Consider the following 19,023-nt stretch of genomic DNA (forward strand, 5'->3'; position numbering starts at 1 on the left):
AAAAAGGGACAAGCAGGAAGTGCTTGTCAATCAGAAAGGATATGGTCAACACATATTCATGGACTATTGGACAGGACTGATCATCTTTATGACTTGAACCAGTAATCTCTTTGGATTTTTTCTGAATATATCTCAACTATTTCACCCCACCTCCTTCTCGTTAGCTCCTCCACGGCTCCACCTGCTGTGTTATCTTCCTGAGGAGAGTGTCACAAAATGGATATTTTCATTTCTGCACTCCTGGGTGACCTGACAACTAGATCCATAAATTTCATCATCAGAAAGTTCCCCACACCGATGCTGTTGGATGTTGAGGATCACCTCCGCAGGGTCCTGCTTCGGGCACAAGTCATCATCGACGAGGCTATGGACCGCCACATCACAAACCAAACCATGCTCCTCAAGCTGGACATGCTGAGAGACACCATGCTTCGGGGCTATTATGTGCTTGACACCTTCAGATACCAACGTCATAACGAGGCAGCTGCCAAAGATCAGAATGTGAGTCACTCTTCATTTATGTCAAAAGTAAATTCTGCAAAGCATCTCTGTTTCTCCAGTAGAGGTACTCAAGCTTTGAAAGAAATGCGAGAGACGCTTGATGATTTGAATTACATGATCCTTGATGTGAATGACCTCATAATGTTCTTGATAAGCTGCCCTCGCCTGTACCGCCAACCTTACAGCATGCATCTCCAGCTAGCCAACTGCATGTTTGCCCGCCAGATGGAAGCACAATTTGTCAACAACTTCCTGTTACAGACACAACCTCATGGTGTTGAAGAGCTGGAGGTCCTGCCAATTGTTGGACCATGCCAAGCTGGCAAGAGCACTCTAGTTGCTCACGTCTGTAAGGATGGAAGAGTCCTTAATCGTTTCTCCGAAATCATGTTCTTCAGCATCCATCGTTTCACAGATGATGAGCTAGCTACTTTCAGAAAAGGATGTGCAACAAAAATTCAAAATCACATGTCTGACTCAAACAAAGATGGAGGATTGCTAGTTGTTGTTGAGTTAGATGGTGATCTCAATGAAGAATAATTGAATAGGTTGTATTCTGCTTCTAAACAATATGTTCCAAGAGGAAGTAAACTCATAGTTACAAGCCGTTTTGACAATATTGTAAAGTTTGGGACAACACAGGCTTTAACCCTGAAACATCTATCTGATGAGGCATACTGGTATTTCTTCAAGACACTCACATTTGGAAGCATGGATCCTGAGATGCACCCAAGGCTTAGGCACCTGGCCATGGAGATAGCAAGGACGCAGAGAAGTTCTCTCAATAGCGCAAACATAGTTTCTCGTCTGCTAAGGGATAACTTTGACACCAAATTTTGGTCCAAGGTTGTGGCCTTCTGGAAAGGGTCCATCCAGCTGCGCATCTGCAGATTTGGTGAGCACCCATTTGATCTTTTGTACCAAAACAAACCTGCTAATCTTGGGAGAATGGTTGTGCCTTCTGAAGAAGTGGTGGTTTATCATCTGCAGCAACGTTCTTCAGAAGAGGAAGTTCCAAATATAAGCATGCAAGATGTGATATATGGAAGCATTAAGCCTCATGGGAATGTTGAGGTCTTATTATGGAAGTCTCGGATACCACCCTACTATAGTTATGTCTATACTTGTGAGATTCGAGAGCTAAAATCCACAGGTGGCAAGCGCAAGCGTTGTAGTGAAAGTTGAACCACACTTTGTTAATTTTGTGATTATCAGGCTTATGTAAGAGACTATATGGAATATGCGATTTCTATGGTGTCACAACTCAATTTACAGCACTACATATAATCACGATAATATGTCACAAATTACAACATTGTGAAACTGGACTGCATGCTTTCTTTGTCATGTGTTAAGCTTCAGGTTAGACAGAATAATGTATGACATGTACGCCATACACTTTCATGAGAAATAAAGTAATGGATTGGTTTTTGTTGGTTTCACTCCAAATAATAAAGAATTGTCCATCTTTGTTACAAGGCTCAGAGTTTTCCTTTTGTTTTATTTATGTTGAACCCTGCAAGTCATTTTGCCAGGAATGCCTCATGGTCAAACATGTTTGGTTGCGAGATGGAGACAGAGCACATCATCGATCACAATCAACTTCTTTTCTTCTCGTGGCAAGTTAGGCAAGCAGAGCCTCATGGCATGATCCCATGAATATTTTGGCTGCCGTCCTACGGTCCTACCAGCCACTTGTCGTGAAAACAGTACAGTACTTAATCTTTCAAGTGCCTACAGTGTGGTGGTTCAGCAGTATGAAAATGCAATGTGTAGATGCTTGCTCTGTTTCACGCGTGATTGACTTGTTCCATCTGATATAGTGTAAATTGATCTCCATGACTTTGCTATCTCAGTGAGCAAGTGCTAAATCGTAGTATCGGCAGTTGTTATCCATCTTTATTCATTCATAATAAGAGAATGTTGTTTACACTCGAGCAAATTTGATGACATTGACTTGCAACTGATTTGGTCTTGTTTCCCCTTTCTGCCAGAGCTCTGACAACTCCACTGAATTGATATATTGACTAATTATCAGCAGGCTGGAGAAACGGCAAGGTCTTCTTTAGAGGAAGGCCAATAATAAAATCAAGTGCTTAGCTAGAAGTCTAAGTTATAAGAGCCAAATTATACAATACTTAGTCTTCTATTTGTCTACAAAAGGTTCCTAATATTATGTGTTGCCATATCTAATTCTCTTTCTTATTTCTCTTCACGTACACTTGCTATCTAGGTCTACCACTACCTAGGCTCTTGTGCCCAGCTTAGCTCTCTTCTCTCCACATCAGAGCAAGTACAAAAATTGTCTCATAGGCAACCTAGTTAGCATTTTTTGTTGATATAAAAAAGAGAAGGAGAGAGAGGAGAGCGTGGGAGCTTATGCAATGGTGGGACCAAATGGCAAGTGGATATGAGGGGGAATATGAAAGAGAATGTAGGACGGACATGGGTAAAAGTAGTAATGGTTAAGACCATTTGTAGACAAATATAAGATAACTATTACATAGCTTGGCCCTTACAATTAGATTTATAGCCAAGCACTTGATTTTATTATTGGGCTTGTTCTTAGCAAAAGTAATGACTAGATAAGCTATGAGACCATTATTATACTTACTCTTATCCCATTAGTCTGGCGCCCAGTTAACCAACTAGCATACAAGATATTTTGCCTACATGCATAGGTTCTATTTGGAAATATTTGTACCATGATTTTTGATAGCGACCCAATCCAAGGGACTTACTGCAAATATTTCTGGCTGGTGACATGGCTGATGAGATTAAACCAGATTTCAGTTCGAATGCCAAAATTGTTGCTAGGACTATGAGTTTAGCGGTCAGACACAAAGTTCAGAATAAATGCCTTCTTGACTTCAGCTAGTCTTCTTAGAGCAAGTATAATAAGGGATTCTAAGTGTGTTGTATGCTGATGTGGAGAAGAGAGGGGACAGCTTAAGCACAAGAACCAAGAAGTTTTGTGAGAGAGACAAGTAGGCTGTAAGCCGGCTAACTATTATATGAGTGGGCTAATAGATTGGCTGTAAGTTTTCCATGTTTCCGAGCTTGGAAAAAGCAAAGAAAAAAGGGGGCTAATGCAAGAGCCTACTCAATGCCGGCCAATGCACGTTTGTCGTTACTCTTCATAGCACAAGAGTACAAGGCAATCATAGCAGGAAGAGAATCTGGGTGTTCCAGTTCAACCTTGCAGGCCATTTGTCAACAAAACGTCAGAACCCCATGGTTATGTTTGCTCTTTGGTCAAACTGATCCATTTGCGAGGACTATTGACTCTCTCAGTTTAACCCTTGAGCTTGGTTGTTCTTATAACTTATAAGTCCTTGTTTTTTTTTTTGGAGTTTTGATGAGAAATATAGAACACAAAGAGTTTCTTTTTTTCTTGAATACAAAGGAGAGCTTCGTATCTTTATATTATAGAGAGAAAGAACCGGCCCCTTACAGTCACCGCCACCTCACTCCGAGCCGAGCCATGAGAGGTTGAATTTTACATGAACATAGAGAGTTTCAAAAACATCAAATTGTTGTTAGTCTTCTTGCCCATCTGCTGTGCTGCCTTCCTCAGTCCTGAGGAGATATCCCAAATGCAAATTTTCATGTCTATAGTGCTGGGTGACCTAACCTTTAGATCCATAAATTTCATCATCAAGTACTACTCCAAGTCGCTGGAGCTCACCGTGGAGAATAGCTTGCAAAGGGCTCTCCTCCGAGCACAGGTTGATGAGGCCATTGGGCGGCACATCGGTCACAAATCAAGCCATAGTCCTTCAGTTGATCATGTTGAGAGACGCCATGCTCCTTCAATTGGTTTCTAATACATTCTCGACACCTTCAAATACCAACCTCATGACGATGAAGCCAAAGATCAGGCTGTGAGTCATCTTCGTCTCTGTACATAGTAAATTCTGTAAAGCGTCTATGTTTCTCCAATAGATTTTGCTCTGGGTTTGAAAGTTCTGCAAGATACGCTTGACAACTTGAACTCCACAAGGATTGATGTGAATGAGCTCGTCCTGTTGTTGATGAGCTACCCCCGCCTATACTGCACTACCTCGGAACAGAATATCACTAATACCAAGTCCACCCCCCTCCCACCTTATCACTACCGGAAAATGAACCAGCAGTGGTCAAGTGGCAGTGATAGGGTTTCTCTATCACTGTCGGTATGGTCAACCGACAGTGATATAAAACATCGATGCCGATTCTACTCCTAAAACGGCAGTGATGGTATTAAGATCACTGTCGGCCGCGTTAGGATTTTTTGAACCGGCAATGTTGTTTTGAGCTTGCCAGCTTGCTTTGCAAGCGACAATGATATCCTTATGATCACTGCCGGCTTTGGTATGGACCCGGCAGTGATCGGATTTTCCCATATTCCAATTTATTAATCTATTTTATTACTTTTGTGTAATACTGTTTATTTCCTATGATTACTAGACTGGATATTTAAAGCATCAAATACATCACACATCCATCAAGATTTATAATACAAATATTACAATAATATATATTTCAATGAAAATATATATATTACAATAGAAGTTCCTTCATCTCTTTATCTACACTCTTGTACTTGGTCTATTGAATGCTAAAAGATCCTCTTTTTTAGTTAAGACCTCGTCCATGATGAAGGCTGCTAGCTGGCTCATCTTGCAATCCTCTAGTCCCGTACTCTAACAACTGTTGGGTTTTAAGTTCCTTGCGTTGTTGTTGAAACAAGCCAAAACAATAGTGTGTTTTGTTTAATTAACCGATATGCATGAAATGAGAAGTATACACACCATTTTATTTCCTTCTGTCGTGCTTTTTCTTGCCAAGGTACTAGTGCATTGCCCACATCACGTAGATCCCGCATTCGTTGTTGGCTATCGATTGTTCTAGGGTATGCGCTTGCATATGATCAGTCTCGAAAAAGCATTACCCACGTCACGTAGAACTCACATTAGTTTTATTTCATTAAAAATATGCTATTACAAGGGATTGGTATGGTATAAAGCTAAAAAATATATGTTTCTCCCAACCGTGGGCCCTTGTGGGCCCCTGCATGTGATTCTATGAGAGCATATTTTAAGGAGCTCTACATGTAGATTGATTTTGTTAAATAGTTCACCAAAATAGCCTAAACTTTATCGGTAGAGCTGCTCGTAGAGCTGAAACAAAAAAAAAACTACTTCAAGCGGAGTTGTGCCAAACTAGGCCTTAGGCTATTTGTTTTAGCTTATGGTTCGTAGAGGCCACTAAAAACTAAAATAAGCCATAAGTCAATAAATGCAAGAAGGTTAAATTTATTGTAGGACACTGTTCAATGTTAGTATTTGTCAGTGGACACTACTCAATGTTGTCTTTTCTAAAGAAAAAAAACACTTTCCAATTGTGTCAATGGACTCTGAGAACTATAGCTATTAAATTAAGGGTAAATTTGTCTTCGGACACCGTTCAATATTAATATTTACCGATATACGCTACTTCCTCCGGTTTCCTAAAAGATGTCGTTTTGAGGTTATCTTAAGTCAAACATTTTTAACTTTAAGTGCAAATAAATTCTTTTGGGTTGATTTTAAAAATATGAAAGAAATATAAGTAGATTCATCTCGAAATATAGTTTTATAAAAGTATATATATTGGCTATATTTTATAAATATTTTATAGCAAAAAGTAATAGTCAAAGTTAATTTTTAGAGACTGTGTCGTTGTCAAAACGACTTCCTTTAGAAAACCCGGAGTACCTAAAGTTGTTTTTGCCTATATTATAACTCAATTTTTAGTTGTGGCGTTGCTTTGAGCCTTCCACATGCTCATCTCCACCGCCCCAACCAAACCCTCCGCTGCCGCGTGGAAACATGCCGCCGCCACCATTAGTGGATGACCTCATCGAGGAGGTCCTCCTCCGCCTCCCGCCAGACGACCCCGCGACGCTCCTCCACGCGGCGCTCGTCTGCAGGGCCTGGCGTAGCCTCGTCTCCGACCGCGGTTTCCACCGCAGGTTCCTCGAGTTCCACCGGTCCCCTCACATGCTCGGCTTCTTCCACAGGTCCCAAGACAGCACCACCAGCTTCAGCCCGGTGTCACCCTTCCACCCTCCCCACGCCGACTGCCCCAGCCCCACCAGCTGGATCCCGATTGAAAGCCTGGCACGGCCGCGTCCTCTTCTACGATTCCGAGGAGCTTGAGCTCGCCGTGCTCAACCCCATCACCGGCGAGGAGCGGAGGCTGCCCGTGCCACAGTTCCCGCACACTTACTGTGGCTGGATCGCCGCCTTGGCGTGCGTGGCGGGAGCGGTGCCGGCCCTAAGGGGTGGGCAGGAGGTGCGACGGCCGAGGGCCCTCGCGGGATGGGGGCCCAAGCCTAAGTATATAATACTCCATACCCTTTAGCTATAGTCCATTAAGATTTAAGATTAATGAGAAGATGCAGCGGCCCATCAGCAAAAGGAGTCGTCGGCCTCTTTCTTTCCGGGAGGCAAGGAGCCGAGCCGCCAACACCCGCACACGCGCACATAGCGATCGCGAGTCGCGACTTCCGGACTTCTGGCGAGACGGGAGACTGCAAGAGACGCAGCGTCGATCACCAGTTCACCACGCGATCACCAGCGCAGATCACCGAGACACTAATGCTCGAGTTCCAGTCTTCCAGAAGCCAGACGACGGCGTTCCAGACGACGGCGGCGACCAGGCAGCTGAAGCAGGGCTCGACGAAGACGACGACATCTGATCTTGGTTATTGCCTTCTGCCCTTTTTGTGATTTGTGAATCTTGGTTCTGAATAAGTTCATATCCAAATTGTCTAGGCCCTAGGTTTTTTTTCCTTGTTCAATTTTTGTCTAGTACTTTGTACTCATATAGTCATGTTTTTCTTGTAATTTAGGTTAGGTGTTAGAATTTTAGAATGTTACCTAAGAAACATTTGTCGAGAGGGGCCGTCGTGACAAGTTCGCCAGAGGGCCCTCAAAATCCTAGGACCGCACTGGGGCGGGAGGCTGCGGCCTCCTTCACTGCCCCTTCGCCCCCTTCGTCGTGGTCTGTCTGGCCACGTCCAAGTCCGAGGGGGTCACGTCTGCGTGCATCTACTCGTCGGAGGCTGGCGCGTGGAGGCACATCTCCTCTGTGTCCAGCACCCCCGTGGCTCTCTTCTGTTACCGCACAGCGCCTTTGCCGCTTCCTCTTTGAGAGGAGGGGTGGCCGAATCCTGGAGTACGATTTGGGCAGACATGAACTTTCTGTGATCGTTGCACCTTTTGTGTATAGAACAGGGTGTGCAGCCCTCATGACAGCGAATGGCGGCGGGTTGGGATTTGGTTTTGTTAATAGAAAGCTCAAGTTCCACACGTGGTATAAAGAGTCTGCAGGTCCGAAATGGATGGGGGCAGCACAGAGTGATCGAGCTCAAGCGTTTGCTCCCTGTCCGGGTCCTTTCATGCTTACCTTTGAGCGTTGCCTTTCCCAATGGCGCTGATGTGATTTTCATATGGACAGGACTGATGGTATGGGGATCTTTTCGATTGATCTGAAGTCGGGACTGGTCACGAATGTAGACGCAACTGGTGACTTACATTGGATTGTTCCCTATAGGAGCTTCTACACCCCTGGTACGTGCTATTCCGTCTGTTCTTTATACAATGGATGTGCTTACTTATGATTTGCTAATAATATTGAGAATAAGTAGGTGATGTGAAAATATGGCCACTACAGCTCTATGTGACGAGGAATAATTTATTTATGTGATGTCATATATTGAATATCTATCACAATCTCTTATAAATCTATTTGACTCCTAGCCTTGTACTCCCTCCTGTTTCGAATTAGAGGTCGTTTAGGACAAGGTTTAGCATACCCATGTGTAATTTATTTGGGTCTATTATTCAATGTTTGCCCTTATTAAATATGCCACGGAGTCGTTTCAGTATAACAAACCTCTCTCCATCGGAGTGGCTAGCGCATTTGTTTTGGACTCTTGAGGCCGCGGGTTCGATTCCTGAGTTGCTTGTTTTTGCGACTTTTGGCGATTTTGCATGGCGCTGTGGACACGCGCACTGGTTATTTGCATGGCGCCTTTTTTTCATTCGCGCCGTGCATGGCACCTTTTTTTCGTTCCCGTCGTGCATGGCGCTCTTTTTTCCGTTCCCTCGCCTCAGTTGTTTTCATCTCAGCCTATTTAAACGCACAGCAGGCCAGCAGGGCACCCTCTAAGGTCTGAAGTTTGTGTAGAAAATGGGTGAGTTCTTTCCAGCCTTCCATATGAACCTGGAACCTCTGTCTTTGGAAAATGACATCGGTAATGCTTTACTTCTTCTTCTTTCTTCCGTTCCCCTGCAACTATCCTTTTAGTATGTCATCGGTTCTTAGTTTTTTTAATAGGATTTGATTTAAACATGGAGGCACAAGATGATGGTTTCATCGATTTGAACTTACCACTAGATGAATATGGTGCCATCGATTTTGAGGCACCCCAATATGCTCAGTTTGTTATTTGAAAATTCTTTTTATCATGATTTTGAAGCACCCCAATAGTACTACCGGCTAAAATTGTCTTGTAGGTGGAATTAATCTTAACTTCGAACATGATGGCAATGATGTGATGGACTTGATTGAGGAAACAAGTGATGGCAGTGATGGATTAGAGATGGAGGCACCGGAGCTAGGTTTTGTTTCTTGAACTTTTATTTGTGTTTTTGTGAACTTGTAGCTGTGTTGAATGTCATGTCCACACATTTTTATTTTAAACTTCTAGGTGCTAGTAGAAGGAAAGATGCTACTGATGAAGTTAGGAAACTAATTTACCAAACTTTATTGGCAAGAAGTAACAATGGGAGGTTTGGGAAGAGAGTTACACGAGAGGTTGCATCTCAATTTGGTTTGCATATTCATACTGTTCAGAAGATTTGGAAGAGAGGAAAAGAGTCACTAGCTCAAGGCATTGTGATCAATGTAACAAGTAGAAAGAGAGGTCGTTCGGGCCATAAGGAAACTCCTATTGATTTGGAACCTTTACGCAATATTCCTCTCAATGAAAGAATGACTTTAGAAGCTGTGAGTAGGCGCCTCCATGTTAGCAAGGCAAAGTTGATTCGGTACATGCGTAAAGGGCTCCTTAGACGCCATTCAAACAGCATCAAACCTTACCTAACCGAAGCAAACAAGAAGACTAGGTTGCGGTGGTGTGTTGATATGCTTGATCCGGATAGCACACCTAATGATCCATTGTTCAAAGATTTATTTGATCATGTATTCATCGATGAGAAGTGGTTTTTCCTTACACAAAATTCTGCAAAATATTACTTGCTGCCTGAGAAAGATGATCCACATCGTTCTAATAAAAGTAAGAACTACATTCCACGCCTAATGTTTTTGGTTGTCTTAGCTCGGCCAAGGTTTCATAATGGAGTTTGTATTTTTGATGGAAAAAATAGATTATTCCCTCTTGTGACTTATTAACAAGCGAAGAGGAGTAGCGTGAATTGGCAAGCCGGAACATGAGAAGTTAAACCAATTGCTCATATCACAAGAGATGTGATTAGGGAGTTCATGATTCAGAGGGTGCTGCCGGCTATTAGAGCAAAATGGCCAAGGGAGGATATTCACAAACCTATCTACATTATTCAGGACAATGCACCATCTCATTTAGAAGTTAATGATCGTTTATTCTGTGAAGCTGCTAAGCAAGAAGGATTTGATATTAGACTTATTTGTCAACCTCCGAATTCTCCGGACTTCAATATATTAGATTTGGGTTTCTTTCGTGCAATTCAAGCCATTCAATATAGGAAATCAGCGAGAACAGTCCAAGAACTTGTGAGGCATCCATAGCTGACCAGGCAAAGGCAATTCTCGCTGTAGCAAACAATTAGGAGAAGAAGATTAGAACTAGGCAATGACTAGGGTTAGTTGATGTATGAGACATGTAACAATTTCTGTACTTACCCTATGTATCAGTCTTCTTATTTGCCTCTTGTTCCTTTAACTTTTGCATCCTTGGACTGAGTTCATCCACCCTCTGCTGGACATGGTCTGGTAAAATGATTGTCCCGCCGTCCATTTGAAGCTCATCTACATTGGGAATGTATAACTCACAATCGAATTTGTCGAAGCCATCTATGATCCATGCCGTGAGGTCATAGTCTCTGTGGATGAGACGACATCGAGAGCACCTGCTCTGCTCCCTGCGAACGTCCATTCGGCACTTTAGTTATTCAAATTTAGTGCAATTTAATTCCATGTAGATCTATATCGCTGTTTTTCTCAAGGGATTCCATGATGGTATGCGTATGTGATCTTTTATACTATGAAATATATGTCTGTCATGTGTCTGTCCCACCTAAAATTTCAAGTGAGCTCTGCCACTGGTTGCACCTGTTATGGACAGAGGACAGGGTCTTGAGAAACATGTCTATATTTAGGTTAGGTTTCCAGGCCAGTAGGTTTCTAGAATCCTTTCATGACAATATATAGTCTCCAGCAGGTCAGAGAAACCAAGAATGCCATTATCTACGTGGGTTTCTAGCATTTCCAGATACAAGCATAGTTCCTATCTTTAGCCCTTGTATGTACATTCATTAACAAATGGTTTATAATTTGTGTTAGGGACAATGTTAGATGTTTTGTCTGCAGTACAGGTTGGTTAATCAAGTGTGGCTGTTTAACTGGTGTAACTGGGGCAATAATATAGTTTGTCTGCTTGGTTTTCCATTAGCAGCAAGCCTTGTTCAATGAGGGCAAACCTATTCCTCAATCAGCTGATATCATTTCCTTAAATATGTGAATTTTGCAGCTCTGGGGCGCCTCAGTAGGTGAGGGTCCAAGAGCAGATCCCTTGAGTCCTTCGCAAACTAAGGTACTCATGTGAAGCCTTTATTGGTCAAGCAGAAAATTAGGTAATATTAGTTGTATTAGTGCAAGATTGTATCAGGTTTATTATGAGACAACTCTTTAGGTTCAAGGTTGATGTTGGTCTTATGTGGTGGCCTTAAGAGGTTCTATCTTTAGGTATAGGGGTTATTTCTCATAACTTTTCCACCTGGTCTTTTGGTGTCAGATTCTGTCAAGCTTGTTGCCTTGTCAGTAATCTGGTTGACCCCAGCATTTACCGTATTGTGTATCCCCCAGTACTTTGGACTTCTGTGAATGGCTAGAGTGAGTATGTTCCTGTTGATCTCAAAATACTTAAAGAAAATGAGCATAGATTTTTTTTCTTAAAAAAGACACAAATTCATGCACAACATATTACTGACCTAGTTTTTTTAATGCATTTTGTCGCTTGAAATTGGTTTGGTACTTAGAAAGTTTTTTTGACGAAACCATACTTAGAAACTTGTAAGTTTATTATTTATCTCCTGTTGTGGCTTATCTGGTATTCTGGTAAGCTTCCAAAATCAGACTCCTTATTTTATTTAGTTAGCCATTGGTGACAGTTTGCCAGTCCTTTTGGTTGGTTCGAACCAAAATGTGAATTGATGGTAAATCAATTCTTGAATTGGCTGATGTTGTTAAATCTGTGCGTTCCTGTGCTGGGAGCCATCTTGACAGGTGAGGAACCAAGCGCTACTACTTCAAGTACATGAAAATCACAAGCTGCTAGTGTAAGGTCTTTTGTAAATGAGTTAAAATGCATGGGTGGTCCATCAACTTGCGCTCTAGTTTCACTTAGGTCCATCAACTCTGAAAATAGGTTTTTCGGTCCATAATCTTTGTTAGTGGCGCATTCCTAGCCCATACCTCTTTGTTTCAATTTTTTAACCCCATCGTGGCGTCTAGGTTGGATTTGGCGGGAGTTTTGGCGCCAGAATGGTTTGGGGGTTTTACCACTAAAGGGGAGGCCATAGGCGGAGACGACGCAGGTCTGGATGACGGTGTTCTCCTGTCGCGTAAAGGGCTGCTTCAGCAAGCCCATGCTCTCGATTGCTTTCGTCCAGAGGCGGACGAGGAAGAAGCCGAGAAGGCTGGCGGAGACGTTGAGCGAGGGGATGACGCCGGTGGTGAGATTCAGCTTCATTACGATGACGCTGAACAAGATGGCGAGGATGAACCCCACCACGAAGGCGCGCACCGTCAGCTACTCCCGCCACGACGGCACGGGCTTGTCCGCGAACGCCTGCTCCACCGAGGCCACCACCACCTCCTCGGCATTGCCGCCCCGTCGTCGTCGCCGTCCGCGCCCGCAAGCCCGCTGGCGTGGCGTCGCCGCAGCAGGCTGGCGCCTGACTCCAAGGCGTCGGCTCCCGCGTGGGCGGCAGGGTCGTCGGAAGCGCTGGCGGCGGCGGTGCCAGTCGCCATGGTGGTTGTCTAATGGTTCGTGATGGCTCGGTTGATGCTTGGTAATCGTCGTATTTATTTGAAGGCAGTTGGAATCACGATCAGGTTCCGGGATTCTGGTGGGCACTGGGCTGGCGCTGGTAGCAGCCCTCCGATCGGAATTGCACGGCCCAGATGTTCTTTCGCTTGGAGAAGGGAAATTCGAGTCAAAACGTTTTGGTTTACCCTTGCAGATATCGACGATATATGACGAGATACAGTTGTGAAATTGAAATTTGAACCCAGGTAACATACAGCTGTTGGGTGTTTGGTACCATAATGCTGACGCATATACGACTAGTGTACTTACTCATGTACAGCAAAAGCAGATCGTGACGAAACAACATTTACCCGTCCCGGTACATTTTATAGCATGGCGCATCAACACAATATACACTTATGATTCATGCTGACTGCTGACAGATCGTAATTTTCACAGCTTAATTTCCGAGGAAGCCGTCCACTTGGGCGTTCATCGACCTGGACAGGAACTTCATGCAGATCGGCGGCTTCACCTTGGCGAGCGCAAGAATGGACTGCGGCAGGGTCTAGATGCCATCGCCGCAGATCAGCCCTGACGCAACCGCAGGTCCGAAGGCATCGGCTTTGGCCCTGTTGATCATCTGCCACGCGAAGAGGATCACGGTGCCGATGAACATGTCGATGGCGAAGTAGGACCCGCGATGTAGAATGGGATCGCCATGGCCATCGGCAGCGGGATGAACCTGGCGACCTTCTTCGGCACCAGGTCCCTGATCAGGTTCACGACGATGGCCGCCGCGAAGAAGATGTAGCAGAGGGTGAGGCAGTTCTTGGGGAGCGACGAGAAGCCATCCACGCCGAGGATGGCCATGTTCCGGTACACGATGGCGTATGGCGCCGGGTACTCACTGCCGCTGATGCCAATGTCGGTGAAGGCCTTGTAGAAGAGCCAGAAGACGCAGGGCGCGATGACGCAACCCATCGCCGTGCCGATCACCTGGCTGATGAACATCGACCTGGGCAACGCCAGCGTAAGGTACCCGGTCTTGAAGTCCTGCATCAGGTCGGCAGCCGTCGACACGATGCTCATCATCACGCCGTAGGCGGCCAGCCCCACGAGGACGCCGCCGTTGGACACGCCAGCCCACGCGCCGAAGATGAAGATGGCTGCCTGCAATTTTACCCAATGCCCTCCACCCTCACGTGACGAGCAGATGCTTATTGATCCAACCTGGACGGCACGATGGACAGCCACGTCGGTTTCACTTACACACTAAATTTATTGATCCAACCTGGACGTCAGAGTTAAATGCATCAGTGGTCCATCAACTTACACTCTAGTTTCACTTAGGTCCATCAACTCTGAAAGTGGGTTTTTTGGTTCATAATCTTTGTTAGTGGTGCATTCCTAGCCCATACCTCTTTGTTTCAGTTTTTTAACCGACGTGGTTGTCCATCGTGGCGTCCAGGTTGGATCAATAAGCATCTGCTCGTCATGTGAGGGTGGAGGGCATTGGGTAAAATTGCAGGCAGCCATCTTCATCTTCGGCGCGTGGGCTGGCGCATCCAACGACGGCGTCCTCGTGGGGCTGGCCGCCTGCGGCGTGATGATGAGCATCGTGTCGACGGCCGCCGACTTGATGCAGGACTTCAAGACCGGGTACCTGACGCTGGCGTCGCCCAGGTCGATGTTCATCAGCCTGGTGATCGGCACGGCAATGGGCTGCGTCATCGCGCCCTGCATCTTCTGGCTCTTCTACAAGGCCTTCCCCGACATCGGCATCAGCGGCAGCGAGTACCCGGCGTCGTACGCCATTGTGTACCAGAACATGGCCATCCTCGGTGTGGACGGCTTCTCGTCGCTCCCCAGAACTGCCTCACCCTTTGCTACATCTTCTTCGCGGCGGCCATCGTCGTGAACCTAATCAGGGACCTAGTGCCGAAGAAGGTCGCCAGGTTCATCCCACTGCCGATGGCCATGGCGATCCCGTTCTACATCGTGGGTCCTACTTCACCATCGACATGTTCATCGGCACCGTGATCCTCTTCGCGTGGCAGATGATCAACGGGGCCAAAGCCGACGCCTTCGGACCTGCGGTTGCGTCAGGGCTGATCTGCGGCGATCAGGGCCGAGCTGGCAAATATCGAGGCCCTGTACCAAACTCTAAAATGAGGCCTACCTCCCTAAAAAATATGACTGTAAATAAGATATATGATACATATCACACTAAGATATATCAAAAACCGTACCTATTCGACTTTTGCTTTCATAATCTTTAATTGAAGTACTTCATTCTTTTAGTGTTCCTTGAAATGAAATTTTCAATGATATGCTCATAATCAATCTTCTCCAGCAATTCACTCTCAAGTGCTATTGTAGCCAAATCATTAAGTCTTTGTTGTGTCATTGTCGAACGCAAATATGACTTCAATAGTTTTAATTTAGAAAAGCTTCGCTCTGCCGATGCAACGGTCACAGGAATGGTCAACAGAACTCTATATGCAATACTTGCATTGGAAAAACAGTCATGCCGCTTTAGGAACTTTAGAATTTCAACAGGACCCATATTTTCTTTAGGAATGAAATCTTGAAGAAACTTCAACTCCACATACAATTCATTGGCATCAACATCAGATTTTTCGTCTTTTGTAAGGATAGCCCCAAGATTATCACAAGAAGATTTCAAACTCGTGTCATCCAATGACTGTAATGTTTCAGAGGTAAATAAGAAATCAAAATTTTGTTGGTAACTCTGGTATTGTTCAAATCTTGTTGTAAGTGAGGAAATTGCTTGATCAACAACAGGTAAAAAATAGCTGATTCTAAATAGCTCCTCTGCAGACTGTGTACCAGCATTTGTGTCATCTAAGTTCTCATCAAAATGTCTCTTTCTTTTAATTTCTCTTCATTTACGAAAGCAAAAGACCCTATCGAGTTCCTTAGAATAGACAAGCCAATCCCTATCACAATGCTCTCCATTTGATAAAATTCTTGTATAGAATAGTGCAGAAAACCTTCTAGCATATCTATCCTTAGGACCTTTCTGAATTGATATATCTCTTCTATGGCCCTTCTCTGCTAAAATATCAATTTGTTTATGATCAAGGGAATCCCAATATCTAGGATCAAATATATCAGGCTGAAAGGAATCATTAACATCCGCAATTGGTGAAGTACTATTGGCCCCAATGTTATCAGCATTGTTATCCATTTCAATGTTTGTGTTATCAATAAGAACTTCCTCGACCCCAACAATATTTTATGTCTCCATCTGACCATCTCTAGGATCATTGTCATCATTATCGGTGGACACTTGTGACTCTTTTCTAACAAATTTATCCATAGCCCCCTTTTGAGATTGAGTTAAATCCTCTATTCTTTGTTTTTTCTTACGCTTTTGGTAACCAGATTCATACTTTCTAGAACGATTTGCAGAAGACATGACTACAATCCAGAACCAGAACAAATATAACTAAACACCTAGATGGATCAATATTATATTAGTCATTATCCATCAATGTTGATTAAAATATTGAAAATTAATTGCATCAGAAATCATATTAGTATACCGATCTGCCGCGAGGCGCGAGACATGAGACGGACTGACGGATCACCGATCAAGGACGAGACGGGATCTGCGAGACTGCGATGTGCGCGAAGTGCGATGGAGTCCTGGCGTCCTGGCGTCGTGCCTGGCCGGCGCGGCACCCTGCGGTCTGCGGATGCGTCCTGGACGTCGATGCGGCGCCTGGCGGCTGGCGTGATGAACTGATGAATTGATGATGCGGCCTGCAGTGCTGTACCGTCGCGGTACCTATGCCTGCGATGCGAGACAGTGAGAGGGCCAGAGGGGCAGGGCATGCCGCATGCAGCGCAGAGGCGCAGAGCGCTTGCCGCTTGCCGCTTGGGGGCTTGGGGCCTTGGGCCTGACCGCCTGCTGCCTGCCATGTGCCATCGATTGGGCCTACTATACACCTACAGGCCTGTACAGTACATCTATACCTATACTACACCTGACTGGTTGGTGGGCCCCGCCCCTCCTATTTTGGGGCCCTGTTCAACCGAACCGGCCGCACGTGCTTGTGCTGGGCCCTGGCGGCGATGGCATCTGGACCCTACCGTAGTCCATTCTTGCGCTCGCCAAGGTGAAGCCGCCGATCTGCATAAAGTTCCTGTCCAGGTCGGTGAACGCCCAAGTGGACGGCTTCCTCGGAAATTAAGCTGTGAAAATTACGATCTGTCAGCAGTCAGCATGAACCACAAGTGTATATTGTGTTGATGCGCCATGCTGTAAAATGTACCGGGACGGGTAAATGTTGTTTCGTCACGATCTGCTTTTGCTGTACATGAGTAAGTACACTAGTCGTATACGCGTCAGCATTATGGTACCAAACACCCAACAGCTGTATGTTACCTGGGTTCAAATTTCAATTTCACAACTGTATCTCGTCATATATCGTCGATATCTGCAAGGGTAAACCAAAACGTTTTGACTCGAATTTCCCTTCTCCAAGCGAAAGAACATCTGGGCCGTGCAATTCCGATCGGAGGGCTGCTACCAGCGCCAGCCCAGTGCCCACCAGAATCTCGGAGCCTGATCGTGACGCAACTGGATTCCAACTGCCTTCAAATAAATACGCCGATTACCAAGCATCAACCGAGCCATCACGAACCATTAGACAACTACCATGGCGACTGGCACCGCCGCCGCCAGCGCCTCCGGCGACCCTGCCGCCCACGCGAGAGCCGACGCCTTAGAGTCAGGTGCCAGCCTGCTGCGGCGACGCTACGCCGGCGGGCTTGCGGGCGCGGACGACGACGACGACGACAGGGGCGGCAATGCCGAGGAGGTGGTGGTGGCCTCGATGGAGCAGGCGTTCGCGGACAAGCCCGTGCCGTCGTGGCGGGAGCAGCTGACGGTGCGCGCGCTTCGTGGTGGGGTTCATCCTCACCATCTTGTTCAGCGTCATCGTAATGAAGCTGAATCTCACCACCGGCGTCATCCCCTCGCTCAACGTCTCCGCCAGCCTTCTCGGCTTCTTCCTCGTCCGCCTCTGGGCGAAAGCAATTGAGAGCATGGGCTTGCTAAAGCAGCCCTTTATGCGACAGGAGAACACCGTCATCCAGACCTGCGTCGTCTCCGCGTATGGCCTCCCCTTTAGTGGTAAAACCCCCAAACCATTCTGGCGCCAAAACTCCCGTCAAATCCAACCTAGACGCCACGATGGGGTTAAAAAATTGAAACAAAGGGGTATGGGCTAGGAATGCGCCACTAACAAAGATTATGGACCGAAAAACCCACTTTCAGAGTTGATGGACCTAAGTGAAACTAGAGCACAAGTTGATGGACCACCCATGCATTTAACTCTATAATTTATATCAATGCAAATGCCATGTGTCATGTCTTCATACCCAACAAAGTATGAATCTAACATCGTTATGCCCAATAAACAATACTGTATCGATATACTCACAACTAGTAAGTCGTAATATATCTTCATATGCCATTGAATAAGGCCCTGTACGCTTGTCTTATAATCTGTACTTTTCAACTTGTTTTTTCAGCTGAGACAATGTTTCGGCTTATTTTTTCAGCGAAGCAAACGGGGCCTAAACGAGATGCAATGCAAATGTCCTAGAAAGGAATGATAAATCATATCACATATAACATCATGAGCATCTGTCCACGTGGACAACTAGCCTCATTCCATTGTACTAGCATGAGCATCATCAAACATAAGAGAAACATAGATATTCAAATAAAAAACAAAGAGAGCATATTTCGAAATGATTAAAACATGATTTAATAGGGCATATATTATATTAGCTGTGGTTGTGAATTTAAAATAGAGGTAGAATATATATGGCTCTGTTCGTTTATCTTATAATCCGTCTTTTTCAGCTTGTTTTTCAGTCGAAACAATATTTTTCTCTCACAACAAATCAGTCGGAACAATGTTTCGGCTTGTTTTTTCAGCGAAGCGAATGGGGGCCATAATCTAATGTCATGCCACCGATGACAACCATCCACGTGTACATAAACTGTGCGAAATTCAGAACCGCAGTACAAAACTCTTCCGATTCTGAGTGGACTCGTCAAGCCTATAAAAAAAACTCAACCAGCCCGGGGTATGACCTCCCCATAGTTTTTTTTATAATTTTAATCCTTTTTATTTAATATTTTAATAATAATCACATCTAAAAAAATTACATATCTAACCCTTTTAGTCGCACCAGTCCCA

At 45.0% G+C, this 19,023-nt stretch overlaps 3 pseudogenes; 2 read left to right on the top strand and 1 right to left on the bottom strand.

Moving 5' to 3' along the window:
• Positions 1-216: 216 nt before the first annotated feature.
• Positions 217-1,686, top strand: LOC136543233 (uncharacterized; annotated as a pseudogene).
• An 11,409-nt stretch (positions 1,687-13,095) lies between these two features.
• Positions 13,096-13,762, bottom strand: LOC136545052 (probable metal-nicotianamine transporter YSL12; annotated as a pseudogene).
• Positions 13,763-14,498: 736 nt separating this feature from the next.
• Positions 14,499-17,158, top strand: LOC136545053 (probable metal-nicotianamine transporter YSL12; annotated as a pseudogene).
• Positions 17,159-19,023: the final 1,865 nt, after the last annotated feature.

The sequence above is a fragment of the Miscanthus floridulus genome, chromosome 3 (genome assembly GCF_019320115.1).
Source record: "Miscanthus floridulus cultivar M001 chromosome 3, ASM1932011v1, whole genome shotgun sequence".
Taxonomy (NCBI): domain Eukaryota; kingdom Viridiplantae; phylum Streptophyta; class Magnoliopsida; order Poales; family Poaceae; genus Miscanthus; species Miscanthus floridulus.